This window comes from Notolepis coatsorum (assembly GCF_963971535.1).
Source record: "Notolepis coatsorum genome assembly, chromosome: 5".
NCBI lineage: Eukaryota > Metazoa > Chordata > Actinopteri > Aulopiformes > Paralepididae > Notolepis > Notolepis coatsorum.
In genome coordinates, this window is record NC_140169.1 from 183,093,424 (window position 1) to 183,106,101 (window position 12,678).

The 12,678-nt window shown below is 44.2% G+C and overlaps 1 protein-coding gene and 1 long non-coding RNA gene across 2 annotated transcripts in view; one reads left to right on the forward strand and one right to left on the reverse strand.

The window, feature by feature from the left end:
* The window catches only part of asic4a (acid-sensing (proton-gated) ion channel family member 4a), a gene marked incomplete at its 3' end in the record, with an annotated part of 434,161 nt that overhangs the window by 193,707 nt on the left and 227,776 nt on the right, over positions 1 to 12,678 (reverse strand). The gene's annotated exons all lie outside the window — the stretch shown is intronic.
* LOC311228062 lies at positions 3,510 to 6,495 on the forward strand. The gene is made up of 4 exons (XR_014619663.1): positions 3,510 to 3,534; positions 4,346 to 4,506; positions 4,806 to 4,900; positions 5,767 to 6,495. It is a non-coding gene; the product is annotated as an uncharacterized lncRNA (long non-coding RNA).

The following is a 12,678-nucleotide window of genomic DNA, read 5'->3' on the forward strand; positions in this document are numbered from 1 at the left end:
GGGTGAGCCCCCGCCACAGTAAGACTAAACCTGGCATTGGATATTTTTTTTTCATTCTGAAATTGATTTGACAGTATGACAGCTTAAATTAATTTGAAATGCATGTTAATATTGCAAATGTCTTGCTATGTTACGACTATATTTTCCAACTATAACTTTTACTCTGCACTAGCGTGGCAAAACAGAGCCTACCTAAAATGTAAATTCAACTTGAGGCTTTAAGGAGCAGATACCGTCTGACAAATGACAATTTATTGTATTTCAGAAATTATAGTTCTCTCTATAAACTGGGTCAATTCAGACAAACGTATGCAGATGTCATCATATTATAATATTATGCCTACAACCACAAACGCTTTTGTAACTTCTTGTACAGATGGAGTAAAGTTTTCCCAGCAATCTCTAAGTTACGTCATTATTGTGCTATCAGAACTGTCTCATATTTGTAGGTTAACTCTCATCTTGTTATCTGCCAGGAAATGCTTAGTTGTAAGTTGATCGACCTAGTGTTATTGCTTTTTTCAGCGGATCTTAGTTAGAACAAGATTATATAAGTTAAGCAGTGTTGTTGTGTTTATGTGAACTATTTTACAAACATGTACTGTGTCCCAGCGAAGCATAATGCCATCATCGTGTGAGCTTCAGACAGAATGCCGTGATGCCGTGTTCCAGAGTGGAATAGATGGATAGTCGCAGTGCTGACAGGATAGGTAACATGAAAACTATTATGAGGTTCTGTAATGGTAAAATAGAGAACCGCATAATCGCATTTGCTATGGGTTCCAAGTCACCTGACAAACTTCTCTTTCTGACACAATGTCTCATACTGTGCAGCATGCAGTTACAGGTGGGTAGAACAGTGTTGGAAAGCTCTGATAGAGTCCAAGTATACCTGTACACACATGTATATCAATGATCTGTGCTATATATGACTAAATACAACTCACTGCTTTCATTCAAGATGGTTTGCATTCCTTATAACTTAAACATTTGGAGAATGTTTTTTTTTTTTTATCTATTAACTATATAATCAAAGTCAGTGCTGGTGAAAGAGAGCTGGAGAAGTCTGTTGAATGCATTCCTCAGAAATACTGCAACTTCATTCAAATCAAGTGGGCACTTTTGATTTGGCTTGAAACGGTAGCGCAGTTGGCTTTCATGCTGGCGAGTGCAGAACTTGTAGTTTGAAAGCGGCTGGGTGGCGCAGCGGACATTGCACTTGTCACCAACGCAAGAGACACCGGGTTCGAATCCGGCTGCCGGCGTTGCCTTCGGCTTGGGCCGGCCGTCATACTAACTCAATTGGCAGAGTTAGCGGGTGGAAGTCGATGGGTGGTAATCTGGACGTTGTGGACAGCGACTCCTACAGGTCGGTTGGGGGACGCCAGCACAGCAGAGACAGGAAACGGCGGGAGTAGTGTGAGCCTCCCACACGTTACACCTCGCCAATGAGAGTCTGCGCTGGCAGGTGAAAATATGTGACAGGCTGCCTCCTCGTGTATCGGAGGGGACACGTGATGCAAGGCTTCTATCCTCCCTACAACCGGCCAGTGGGGGGCATATCATGCGAGCAACGTTCAAGACAGGGGAGGGGAGAATTGGCACAGCGAAATTGGGATGGGAGAAAAATAGAAAAAGAGGAGAAAAAAGTGGATACAAAAAAAAAGCGGCCAATGGGTTTCAGAATGAAAAGAAAAACAATGCACTATGCTTGCTGCTGCTTTGGGGAGAGGCGAACCACTCTTAAAGAAAATGGGGCCATTTGGATTTTGATAAAAATCCACTTGGTCACACGCCGATAGCCTGCCGTGCGGCTCATCTCTCTCTTAGCCATATTATGCCTACAGCTTATCCAACCTAGAAACGTCAGTGGGTTTTTAGACCAAATAACGGTTGGATCGGAAGTTAAATAATAACCTTGCACATTTGGTATCGCACATGAAAACTGAAATTAGGTTAGATTGTGAGACATTATTTTGGCATCAATGTTTTACCTTTATAGAACTGTGGGCAGATGTGGGATGGTCAATTGCAGGTGGGATAATGGTGGGAACAGATGGGCAGGGGAAGAAAAGCAGCAGTAACAGGCAGACTAGGACCGAATAATTCCAGCCTCTATTTCTATGGCTCTCTAACCTTTTCATGTCAAGGACCCTCAAACTGACACATAATAGGCCATCGACCCGTTTCATGAGATTTTATCCCTGTGACCCCATCTGAGAAGATAGTTGTTTTTAGATGATTCAGTCTAGAATTCCAGGCTGTCTATACTGTAGGTGGGAATATAACAAATGTAGACACCTGAATATGTCTAACAATAATTCAATGTGTCTAACTCTAACTCCTTGTACTCTACTGTGTTCATGATAACGTTGTGTAACTTGCTGACCCGCCATGATTCTCCATCTCCTATATTGACATTTAGTAGTGGGACACGGCACTGGACTGCCACTAGGGGGAGCTGGTGCGACGTTGGGCTGGTGACAAGCAGGTGAGGAAGAAGCTGGCTGAAGGCGGAACTCATACAGCGAGACACCCTCTTCGTCGTTTTTCCACTGAAGCAAGAGGACGCGTGGACGAAGAGCTCCCGGTACTAAAGACACGCGGAATACGACTCCCATCACGGTGCGGGATAGTAACGTCGTATGCGATAGTTTAGCTTCCAGTTAGTGCTTAGGGTACGTGTGAACCAAGAAGAAGACGTTCTACTGCCGGAGAGTGCTGTGGATATTGCACGCGCTGCCTTTTAGCTAAAGTATAGGCGGAAGGCTAGGGGGTCGCGCAGACCCACAGCTTAGCTTCAGTATAGGCCTAGTAGCACAGTTAGCTTGCGCGTCGCTCCACCGTCTCCCAGCCCCGAAGAGGACACCGCAACAGACGTCGCCGGACCGCACCCACCTCCAGCTGTCGCCTGCCTAAACGTCCGCCCAGCTAGCCCCTTGCTATCACAGGTGACAATCACGGGACCATTCGACGGCCATCTCGCAGCACGGACATTCGTTGCGGGAGCAGGCCAGCACTCGGTGGGTACACTCAAGCCAGGTACTGTGAGCTCTCCAAGCGCTGGAACTTTATCGGCGAACATTCTCCTTTTCGAGAGCGGGCCCTCTAAGGAGCACCAGTGACTAGGGGCACCCCGACGTTTGTTATTTTGGGTAATGCCGGGTTAGCTAGGACTTTTGTTTCAATAGACCTTTCCCCGCTGTCAATCACACAGAGAATAATAACCAATAAGATTGCCCGATTTCTTAAGGCCGCGCCCCTTGAAATAGAGCCGCCATGATGTCTCACAGATAGCCAGCCAGTCCTGCAGGCTGCATTGTTGTTGTCGAGAAAATGGTTCTTAGATGTGCTTGGGGAACGTGCAATAATGACCAGAGATATCCAGAAAGACTAAAGGGAGCGCGTTTTATAAATTTTCCAAAGCCTAAAACACAGTTGGAATTTTTTTTAAAGTGGATTAAGGCTTGTGGACGGCCCCATACACAGCTGAATGTGGACACGATCAACAAGAACAAGGCTGTATGCTCAACGGTAAGCCCGAAAAATATGCTTCAGTAATATATGCTTCAACATTTGAGTTAAACAGAAGTCATCACTTGTTATCTTATATATACTGTATATAGATAGATAGATAGATAGATAGATAGATAGATAGATAGATAGATAGATAGATAGATAGATAGATAGATAGATAGATAGATGGCTAGCCGATCGTTAGGTAGCCAGCTATTCATAGCTAATGCTAACGCATGGTTAACCTAACGTTAACCTAACGTCGCCAAAAAGAGTCTCCGAAAACATTCCGATCAGTTCATGAGCTGAAGGAAAACTACATATAGCTACAGCTACTTAGTCAACACCCTTGAAAATTATGAATTGGAAGTTGTCCAGTTGATTCTAACAACCAAACTAACGTTAGCTAAATGTTAGTGTACTGTAAATGTCCAACCCCCCCCCTCCTAATGTACAGTTTCCTCCCCCTCGTATGTATATATTTCCTGTTAGGATATCTTTTTAACAGTACTGTATATTTGCATATCTTGGATGTCACAAATGTAACAGTACTGTATCTGTATTTCATAAATGTCATGCTATATATCTGTTGTATGTCATAACACATAAATGTCATTATGAATTGAAAATGGGGGACCCTGATGTAAACAAGACTAAAGTCTTTCTCTGGTCTGCATCCCCTTAACTATTATGTGTATTGAGCTGTACTGTATTGTACCCATTCTGCAATCTGTTAATACAGTTTTCAATCAGCTAGCATGAGTAACCTGAATGCCTTACAATCTGTGATCCACTTTCTCTTCTCTGTCATGCCTATCTCACCTTATAGCATTTTGTTGGCGGGGATGGACCTACTGTGCAATATCCAGACCCTATAAAAGCTGATGGGACCACATGTAAGTCGGTGCGTCCGTTGCCAAAGAAAAGACGCCTGCTTGATCCTGACAACCCCCCATCTAAAAAAGAACTACTGCAGGAAAATACTAACTTGTAAGTCCTGAAGACTGGGTATTGTCAAAGTCCTTATAGGCGGTATTGTCTGAATATTGTGATGTGTTAGTGAAGATGTGAATCACTAACTAAAAACACCATTTGCATGTGTGAATCAGATGTCATTTAATAATTTGTTATAAATGCTCATATCTAGTATTAATTTGTGAACCAAAGATACTGCAAGTTCTTGTTACAATCAAACAATACATAAATAATACTGAGACCAAATGTTATGATTAATGAACAACATGGATTTATTAATTAAAGTGCATTTATTTGATTATGATACTTCACAGGGACATCAATCCCTCTCTGGATGTCATCAACCACCAATCGGAGCTCAGTTATACAGCTACACAGACGTGCACAGCTACTCAGACTGAAGGAGAATGTAAGGGTCTACCTTTCTTTTAGGAACTGAGAAGCATAATCTTTAAAAAATGCAGCAAGTCTGTGCAGTAATCTTTCCATAAATGGTATGTCTGGGAATATTCTTTCCACAAAGATATCTTTCTGCGTAAAAACTATGAATTCACAGAATTGGCAGCCTGTCACCATAAGTTGTCCTTGTATTTGCACATAATAGTCGTGCGTCTTCTTCAATGAAATACTGCCCCCCTCATCTTTGTGTAAACAGAAATCTGGGAAGTTGTCGCAAGCCTCCAATATCAAACAGTTTCTTGCCTTATAAGGACATTTCACTTCGACTATCCCACTCTCGCCATTGTCGCACAACTTCCCGTCAGGTGTGGCTCCTAAAAAATCGAACTCTGAATTGACAACAAGACCACACTTGTGAAAATGTCTGGCGGGATAAACCTCCAGATATTTGGCCTTGGCCTTTGCCTCATTCCTTTTCCCATACTCCAAAGCCGGGGCACAAATGGATGTCAACCGGAAAACACTCTCCAGAAATTTTGTTGTTGGGGCAGATTTTCTGTTTACCGCTTTCGCAAAGTTTGAAGCAGTCAGTCGTGACCTCCGCTCTTCAAACCAGTCATTTGACAGAGCCTGGGCCCGAGTGCGTTCTTCCAGTGCTACCAGGTTTGTGTCTGCAGTATTCAGATCTTTGTAGATCGCTGGAAGCTTCACTGGAGATGGCTGGTGCACAGATACATTTCCACACCTCTGGTGTGGAACCGGGTCTGTTTTCTTCTTGAGATTTCTTGTCTGTAGAATAAAAGCAAAATGTTATTATTGTGATGTCATGTATATGTGGAAACTCCCTAACAATAATTGTAATATTTCTGTTTCCAGGGGTTTGCCCTTTAGAAGTATTGGGCACTGCTGTGGAAGGTGCAAGATTGAAGTCAGAGCTGGAGAAGAAGGAGAGGACGATAACCTGGTTGAGAGGGCAGCTTCTTGAAAAGGAACAGATAATACAGTCTCTCGAACAGGATGCTCAGAAAAAGACATTCTGTACTGTACAAAGTGTTGTCCAAAAAGAAACAAAGATCAAAGGGCTTTTTAAGTACTACACTGGGATCACATATGTTAGATTCATGTTATTGTTAGATTTTCTTGTGCCTGCTGGCTGTGATGCACCTTATGCAAAGGGCCGTAAAGACATGAGGTCACTAGGAAAATCCAATGGCCTATTCTTGACATTGTGTAGGTTAAGACACAACTTTGGACTTCAAGATTTGTCTCAAAGATTTGGAGTATCCATGCAGTCTGCAGGACTTGTTTTTAATACATGCATAGAACTTATGTATTTTAAATTTGGACAAATTAGCATATGGCCTCATAGAGACATTATTATTGAAAACATGCCTGAAAACTTTAGAAAGGAATTTCCTTCTACTTTAGTCATTATTGATGGTACTGAATTTAAGACCCAGGTGCCATCTGCACTGGCTTTACAAAGTCAGCTTTATAGTGACTATAAGTCAAGCACAACCCTCAAAGCATTGATTGGATGTGATCCAAGTGGGTCTGTCATTTTTGTGTCTGAGTTATTTACAGGTGCTGTATCCGATAAGGCGATTACTGAAAGCAGTGGTTTTTATGATTTACTTAAAGTGGAAATGAAGCAGTGCGATAAATACATATTCATAGCATCACATTAGTATTTAGATAAGCCACAGAAGAAGTCACGTTATAAAAATAACCAGTTTCTAAGAAAAAACGATTTGTTGTGTACATTTCTGAAGCATTTAGCATTATGGGCGCGGCCATTTTGTTGCTGACGTCATGCTGGGGGTTGGGTGTATACACTCTGGTTAGCTGCCTATATTGAATGGGTCAGTCAGCAAATAAAATGTTGCCTACAAAACAACGGGACCGCGGTGGTTCTGTTTGTATTGCTCCTGGCTGTTCAAACTAATTTTACCATGTGAGAGAGAGGAAAGTTGGTTAATTTCCACAAACTACCAGTGAAAAAAACAGTGTTGTTTACATGTTGGCTCGGGCTGGCTGCACTCAGGCGGCGCGACCAGCCTGTTGGACAGGGAAGGAGGATCTGCAGCGAACACTTCATTGCCTCGGATTATGTTGTTGGGGTGGGATGTTTGTCCAGAAGACCACTAATCAGCTGAAGCCGGACGCGGTTCCCTCGGTCTTCGACAGACAGACCGGCGTTAGCTCTCGGGAGCGATCGCTAGCCAGTTGGCACCAGCCGGGGCCCGGCGTTAGCTCTCGCTAGCTAGCGTTAGCAACCGGAGCGTCGCGGAGCATTCAGCCTGCTGGCTACACAGCTTGTGTAGCCAGCTTGTGTAGCCAGCAGGCTGAATGCTCCGCGACGCTGGTTGAAGTGGGTCTAGGTAGCCAGCAGGCTGAATGCTCCGCGACGCTGGTTGAAGTGGGTCTAGGTAGCCAGCAGGCTGAATGCTCCGCGACGCTCCGGTTGCTAACGCTAGCTAGCGAGAGCTAACGCCGGGCCCCGGCTGGTGCCAACTAGCTAGCGATCGCTCCCGAGAGCTAACGCCGGTCTGTCTGTCGAAGACCGAGGGAACCGCGTCCGGCTTCAGCTGATTAGTGGTCTTCTGGACAAACATCCCACCCCAACAACATAATCCGAGGCAATGAAGTGTTCGCTGCAGATCCTCCTTCCCTGTCCAACAGGCTGGTCGCGCCGCCTGAGTGCAGCCAGCCCGAGCCAACATGTAAACACTGTTTTTTTCACTGGTAGTTTGTGGAAATTAACCAACTTTCCTCTCTCTCACATGGTAAAATTAGTTTGAACAGCCAGGAGCAATACAAACAGAACCACCGCGGTCCCGTTGTTTTGTAGGCAACATTTTATTTGCTGACTGACCCATTCAATATAGGCAGCTAACCAGAGTGTATACACCCAACCCCCAGCATGACGTCAGCAACAAAATGGCGGCGCCCATGTTGAAAACAGGGATATTATATTATATTTTTCAGACAAATAAGATAGATTTCACATTTGATTATAGAACCCTGTCTTACACAAGGTACACAACAAACAAACTAGGATCACATTGCTCACTGCTTCATCTCCACTTTAAAACACTGAAAGTTCATGGTTACATCAAGGATGGTGATGCTGTTATGGCTGACAAGGGTTTTACAATACACGACGAGTTGAAAGAGCTTGGATTACGTTTGAATATCCCTCCTTTTGCTGCTGGTCATTCTCAGATGTCTCAGTCAAATGTGGCGTTGACTAACAAAATTGCTCGTCACAGGGTTCATATTGAGCGTCTTATATGTAAAGTTAAGACGTACAAAATCCTTTCAGATCGCATACCAACAACCCTTTTCAAAACGATAAACCAGATATGGTCAGTTTGTTGTTTTATGACCCTACAACAGGATGTGTTTGTAACTGATAAATGAAATTGTAGACCTGCATTACCTGATAAGAAAGTACAGAACCAATCTGGACTTCTCCAAAAGGGGTTGTGATCTTTGGCACACTGGTAGACAGGATAGTTGCCAAAGGTGTTCCAGTCATCCGTTGTAGATGGGCAATATCTTCCTCTGTTACAGCTGGAAGTCTGTAAATATTTAAAATATTGTATTAAATGTATTGCATATATTAATAATAACTTGGTCGTACTTTTGCTATATTTCTGAGATGGAAGAACGATGTTTTGGTCACTTTGTTAATATGAAAATTGAAGTTCAGTTCTGAATCTATGATAACCCAGAGACTTGTGACCTCAGATTTGATCCAAGGGGTTAGTCCTCCCAGGTTCTTTATTAACGTTTATTTTTTTGTTTTGGGGCCGATAATTAGAATTATAGATAGAAAACCTACATTATGTCCTCTGATGATATCACCCAGCAGTAACATGTAAAGGACCTAAGCAACTCCCTTGTGCAACTCCATAGTTGTTGTCATATATCTCAGACATGTGGCCTCCTAGTTTAACATAGAATTTCCTCCCTCTGATGTATGTTTTAACCCTTCTGCCTTATTAGGTAACTGACAGAGTTGGCACATCAGTGCATGAAAAGATTGCATCACGTTCAAGGTCATAAAAAACTTAATTTGTAATATTTATTTATGAATACCACTATAAGGATGGAGACCTTATTCTCATCAGAGTTTAGTCTGAGGTCACTGATTATTTTGGTGAGGGCAGTTTCAGTGCTATGCTATTTTATGAATCCTGAATTCTTCTAAGATTGTGTTCTCTTCATTGACATTGATGTCTCATGAGCTAATTTTATATGTACATCAACTTATAAAGAGTATTACTAATAAAATTCATTTTTGATATTGTAACTCATGGACTTTGTTCACTTTATTATATCTGTTGGGTGTATTACTACCACTTTACCTGTAAGAAGTGTCAACATGGCACACCACTGGCCGTCTCTTTCTCTTCTCAGAGGGTTTTGCAACCACGACATGGTTAATAGGTACTGGCTGTATTTTAGCACCTCTGGGGACATGCCATTGCTGTGGTATGCTGGTGCAACTTTGTTGTTCTGGTATGTGGGTAAAGTTGTGCCATTTGAATCCTTGAAGAGACTTGACAATGCCAACGACATGGGAACAGTGTCCATTTATCCTGAAAATACACATGCAACAATCAAATGGTTGATAGCTACTCCACACATCAATATACAGCTGCGCCAACACTAAAAGGTAAGCTAGCTAATTACAGTAGTTCAAATTCAAAGGTTTATTTGTCACCTACATACCACGACATGTGTGATTAGCATAACGTTAGATGATTAGCCCATTGTAGCTAGCAGTTAGCAGATACTAGGCTTAAATCTTCATTCACTCTAACAATTTTATAATAAGGGACCACTAACATACTCACCCTGCTTTACATGTGCAGTAGGACTCCACAATTGTATCCTGACGAATTACAATGTGGAGTTTGTGAGGCGTTTGTGTCTTCCGCATAGACCGCCAACACTTGGCATCAACTTTGACGTTGTCATCTCCTTCTCCGTCCGAAATCCTAATTTCATGGATATATCCTTGAGTAAAATAATTCAGGCCTTTCTGGAGAACTCTTTGATAGAGTAGCGGCATTGGGCAAATAACTGATAGCAATAGTTTCAGGAATCCTTAAGAGAGAATCCATGATACTGACTTTTAATAAGTTTTGTTTTGCAATAATAAAAAAAAAAAAAAAAAAAAGAGAGAATCCATGTTGTTCGATTGACATGTGGTTGTTTCAGTGTGCCTGTGAGAACATTTGGGAGAGCTTGGGAGACCATAGCAACAGTAACACGGGGGGGCGGGACTTCCCGTCACCGCGGAAAGGTGTATTGTGGGCCCACTGTATTTTTTTGGTTACATGTGTTGTGTAACTGAGGGGTACAATTCCCTGACTGTATTAAAGATTGTGATATATTAAACCACTACTAGTTATGTACTTTAATTACTGGCCATACAGTACATGAATATATATGGTGAACACCCACACAAGAATACGGCATTGACACATAAAGTTCTATTTGGAGGGTATTTATTATTATTAAGCAACGTTAGGTTACAGATTGAGAATTAGGCTCGCGCTTGTATGGCGAAGAACACACGTAAAGTCAGTCAAGAGCATAAGTCAATGAGAATAGTATGAATACTAGGATGGGTCTAAGCTGACGCCACCTGTGGTTTAGCAATTACATAGGGCACACTGGTACCAGCTGGAGACACTGGGGGGTTCCCTCCGGGGTGTAAGGCCGGTAGGGGTAGAGGAATGTTCGGGTACAAAGTCTGGGTCAACGAGGAATAACGAGGCTCCAGATACAGGAGCCGGTGCATGTACTCCCTTGATCAGCAGACAAAGCAACAGCTATAATCCAGGATGCTCGAATAGCATTGACGACAGCTAGCCAGCCTCTTCCTAGAGGCGGGCCCGAGTGATGATCCTCACGGGGGTAAATCCCAAACGACAGTGGGATCGACGGTTCTCTTCTCCAGCGGTCACGGTCCCAAAGCAATATAATCCAACCAGAAATGGTTCTGCAGTCGCCGGTGCCGATTCTCCTGTGCACTATACTTCACATTAACTAGGTCGAACTTGACGTTACTTCACTAAACTCTGACACTTTTACTATTCTATTCGCACACGGTTCTCAATGCTCTATTTAGATGCAAGGTTGCTCACTTCACTGCACGTTGACTCGTGGTGAAGGCTTGGACACTGAACTTGAACTACTTGATGAACTACTGCTGTTTTCACCTGCGCCGTATTTATACCTAAGTGAATATCTAGTCCCAACCTGGTCACTTTGGTCCTGAATCACTACACTGCCAAAGGCATGTTCTAACATGCCCCAAACTCGCCCACTGCACCTGTCTGAGTACGAGACTGCCTGGAGCCTGGGGGGGGGTGTCCAATAGGAGAGCGTATATTACTCTGGTTTGTACACAGGTAAAGGGATATTCCGTGTATATATACAAATAATATACAAGGGATATTAAACGATATACAAATATTATACAAGGGATATCAAACAATAAATATATATATATATTCGGTTTAATCTGACCCTTTGTAACAGCCGCCTCCTAATTAGTCCCCACCTAATTAGTTAAAGCGAAGACAGATTAATAGTCCTGTCAACTACTCAATGTCTGTTGTGGGGAGTAGGGCAATCTACAAAGTCAGTGGGTCATGATCGTCATCAAGGGAGTCAGGGAGCCTTGGCAACTCTATCAGCCTCGCCACGGGTCGGGTGTAGGTCCGTCCCTGGATAATAACTTCTGCCGCTCTGACCTTTCCGTCGGCACCAGTGATCACTTTGCTTACGCGGCCGGCCGGCCACGCAGCTCGGGGTAGTGACTGGTCTATGATCATAACGACTATGTCCACTTTTAAGTTGTCCCTGTCCTTGACCCGCTTCTGACGGGCTGGAAGGGATGGTAGGGAGCTTAGGAGGAAGCGGGCCTGAGACTGGTTGATCTGTGCTTGGCTGTGTCTCCACATCCTCCGTCTGTTCCTCTTGTTTGGTCTGTACCCCGTCTGAGGAGGGGCCGGTTTCGGCCGCCCCATCAAGAAGTCGCTTGGGGTGCTGGGTTCGAGGTCAGCTACGTCGCTTGGAGCGCAGCTGAGGGGGGTGGAGTTCGGAACTCCCTCTTCTTGGGCCTATCTTGAAGGAGACATTTTCACCCTTTATGGTCTTCTGGTCTCTTCTAATGATATGGATTGTCATTGTTCCTTTGACACCCCGCAGGCCCAACTGGGCTGCGGCGGAAGCGAGGAGGAGAGTCTTTTCAGACCCATCGTCTAGGACGGCGTAAGTGTCCAGGACCTTGTCCTCGTAGCTCAGGAGCACTCTGACCACTTTGATGAGCACTCGGGGGGTCCCGCTATGCTTGGGGTCTATGTGGAGCACTCCTGTTGGTCGGTTGCCTCGTCGGGCTATTCTTCTCATGTTATCCTCGCACAGGAATCGGCGGTGACCGGCTTGTGGGGGGTCAGACGCAATCCACTGCTCCATTTCGGCGCTGGTCAGTTTCGGGAACACGTCGCACTGGTCCAGCCAGTGTCCTCCGCGGCAGTACGTACAGGCGATCTTCCATACTTCCTTTGCCGGGGGGTTGTCACCTGTCTGTGGTGGTGCCGATTCGCGGTAGTCTGAGTAGCACCGTGACTCCCAGTGTCTGCTGTAGCAGTCAGGACACCAGGGGGCGGTCCTATGGATCTTCGGTAGTGGTGCCACCGCCTCGGCCTGATACATCACCGTGACGGGCCCACTTTGGTTTCCTGGCGGACGCTTGTTGATGTC